The sequence below is a fragment of the Chenopodium quinoa genome, unplaced genomic scaffold (genome assembly GCF_001683475.1).
Source record: "Chenopodium quinoa cultivar QQ74 unplaced genomic scaffold, ASM168347v1, whole genome shotgun sequence".
Classification (NCBI taxonomy): Eukaryota; Viridiplantae; Streptophyta; class Magnoliopsida; order Caryophyllales; family Amaranthaceae; genus Chenopodium; species Chenopodium quinoa.
In genome coordinates this window covers 7,600,076-7,603,290 of record NW_018745448.1, presented here as the reverse complement: position 1 = coordinate 7,603,290, position 3,215 = coordinate 7,600,076, and the positions used below count along the sequence as shown (strand labels likewise).

The following is a 3,215-nucleotide window of genomic DNA, read 5'->3' as shown; positions in this document are numbered from 1 at the left end:
TTTTCATCCAAAATAGCCAAAATAAGGCCTATTTGACTTCTACTTGCCCATTTTCTACATTTTTAAACAAATGGCCAATTTATTTCTCATAACATGTCAATTATACTTAGTTATAGGTGGCTAAGCGTTGAAATCACAGAAAAAGGGCATTTTACTAAGTTTAAGGTCGCATTTTCATCCAAAATAGCCTAAAAAGGCCTATTTGACTTCTACTTGCCCATTTTCTACATTTTTAAACAAATGACCAAGTTCTTTCTCATAACATGTCAATTATACTTAGTTATAGGTGGCTAAGCGTTGAAATCACAGAAAAAGGGCATTTTACTAAGTTTAAGGTCGCATTTTCATCCAAAATAGCCAAAATAAGGCCTATTTGACTTCTACTTGCCCATTTTCTACATCTTTAAACAAATGACCAAGTTCTTTCTCATAACATGTCAATTATACTTAGTTATAGGTGGCTAAGCCTTGAAATCACAGAAAAAGAGCATTTTACTAAGTTTAAGGTCGTACCTCATCAAGATGTATGGTGTTGGAACAATGAGTCGCTATGTCAAGCATGAATCTCATCACGTATAATCTACAATCAACTCCATTATCTTGTTGTGGGCACTAACATAGGAACAAATCAAATGAATCAAACGTCACATAAAACCCACAATTGTTTTAGCAATGTTTATTAAGATAATCACAATATGATGTGGCATTACCATAGGTGATTTCCATGTAGGACCCCGTGGAGCACGACCATGTATCTTCTTCATAATACTATAGGAAAGTAAATTCAAATTTGATTAGTTTGACTACTAAATGAGTTAGGTTAAGATAATCAACACTAGGTAGCTATATTTACTTTTGTAGTACAGACATCACAAGGTACTTCTTTGTTGATCGAGCTGAATCAAGGTGAAAGATTGTGTTATTAGCAGGACAAATCACCATGAGGAACCAATGAAACCTACATAAATTCACAATACACAAACAAATCAATAATTAGGGTACAACAAATAATTCAAATGTAGAAAGAATTGAATTACACATGATTAAACGTACTCCTCATAACATGGGGCGAATATGAACTTGTCTCCCGCACGCATTGATTCCCAAATATTATGATTAACATAATACATCACCTCGGGGGAGTTGTGTAAGATTCTAGTCTCGGATGTCTGTTCGGGGCATAACCACCCAACTTTACTAGGGGAATCAGTGTCACTTAAGTGCTCCCGTAGTGCTCTACGTGCATGTGCAATGAAAAATTAGTTGACATATATATGAAGGATAAACAACACTAATATGAATAACATAATTAATTTAAGTGGCATGTGCCCGTACATCATGAATATTTGAATGAGAGAAATTTTAAGCATTGAACCTCTTAAAAATTCCTTCACATCTTGTTTGTTTAACCATGCACTTGCATCCTCATCATAATGGAACATTGCCTTAGGAAGTGCAATTTCAATGGGATCGTCACTAGGCAAATGACTAAAACGATTGTGTAGAAAAGTTAAATCCTTAGTGAGCGATTGAAGGAAATTGTCTCCAACAAGTGGAGTAGGTTGCATGGCTGGACCTTTCGAAGAATTCTTTTTCGACACTTGTTCACTCTTCGACCCTTGTTTACTCATCTTCTTTGTAGGTTGATCAACGCTTTTAGGCTTCACCACCTTCCTTCTCTTTGATGGTTGACTTTTTTTCGAAATCTGATCAAAACAAAGATAATTAGAGTTCAAAAATTTTTGGCCGGGGTTTAAGCTAATAAGTACGCATGCAGATTTGTTATTTTGCACAACATCAAAATAAATATTACCTCGTTGATCAACCTCACCCAAGCACGTGGCCATTGCACATAGCTACCCTTTGCTTCCCAAAGAAGAGTAATCCCATCATCCACTATAGGCACCGGTAGTGGGATGTTTTCAAACCCAGCAATGTAAGAATTGATCCCGACCGAGTAATGTTGTGGCCTAAGCGATTGGAAATGGACCGTATCACCAGTCGTCGCTTGTGCACTACCATATGCCACCAACTGCAAATCTCCTCCATTAAATAGCCCCGGGGCTAGAAGTGTACACTCGGTCTCTACCTACACCAGTAACGAAATTCACTTGTAAAAACTGAAATTATCAAAAAGGGTCTTTTCCTACACAATTGATCATGTAACGAAATTCACTATGTTAAAACCAAACACGCTCCCTCGAATCCTAAATTCACCTCTAAATCTGGAAATTCATGGGGTGTTGGATTATCAACCTCCCTCGAGTCCGCATGTGTGGGAGTAACAAATTGCAATAATTAATCAATAATGACACATTAGATCTCACGTAACTCACAAGCTAGGCCAAAACTAATAGATAGAAAACTACCTCATGTATCTCCTCTTCTCCTTGTCCTTTTGGGTGACTACTGGATTCGACCGGTGTAGTCGAGGGGAACGACAAGGGTAAGGTCATTTGCTTCGCCCAAGCATTGAATTCACCTATTAACTCATTGTGAACTTGTTCCTTGATGGATGCCACCTTGGCATCCAATTCTTCCGGTGAGTTAACACTTCCTCGAGATCTTCCCTTTTTGTGTATTCTGAACCCATCACCTTCTCCCATCCTAGCAACGTCCCTCCCATACCTACTACCTGGACTGGATGGTATGGATTTCCCAAAGCCAAGGTGAAGGGGTCTTTCTCTATAGTCGGGACCAGCTTGCCTTCAACAACTTCTGTAGTGTACTCAAGCTGTAGCATAAGAAAAAATGTTAACATGAATACATAAAATGTTTTTGTATGGTAAAGTTATGCTCAAGTTTCAAATAGCTTACAAGTTTATCCGCCACTTTTTTTTCCGGTTCCTTGATGACCCATTTTCCGGTGTCCTTATCAAAGGAATGTAGAGAACAAATGAAATCGCCAGCACGACTAACCAACGTAGTGATCGTGGAGTTGGAGGGTTTTGAGGATGACCCTTGAGTCAAAGTGGGGTATATACCCTCCTTCTTCCAATTTTGCCTCCATTCACCAAATGTCTTGGCCCCCGTACGATGGCGGTACTCCTTCTTCAATGAATTTGCCTTGTTTTGCTCTCGAATTTCCTACATAAATAGTAATGTTAGCATCATTACTACAAAAAGAGTCAATATGTTATACAATTCTCATTAGATTTAGTAGTTCTTACAATTTCTTTGGGTTGAGTTTTTTGAATAACAAAGTCTTTCCACTC

General features: G+C 38.1%; 1 long non-coding RNA gene across 1 annotated transcript; it reads right to left on the bottom strand.

Moving 5' to 3' along the window:
- Positions 1 to 519: 519 nt before the first annotated feature.
- Positions 520 to 873, bottom strand: LOC110713622. The gene is made up of 3 exons (XR_002510011.1): positions 854 to 873; positions 711 to 768; positions 520 to 612 (listed from the first exon to the last, which is right to left on the bottom strand). It is a non-coding gene; the product is annotated as an uncharacterized LOC110713622 (long non-coding RNA).
- Between the last annotated feature and the right edge of the window lie 2,342 nt (positions 874 to 3,215).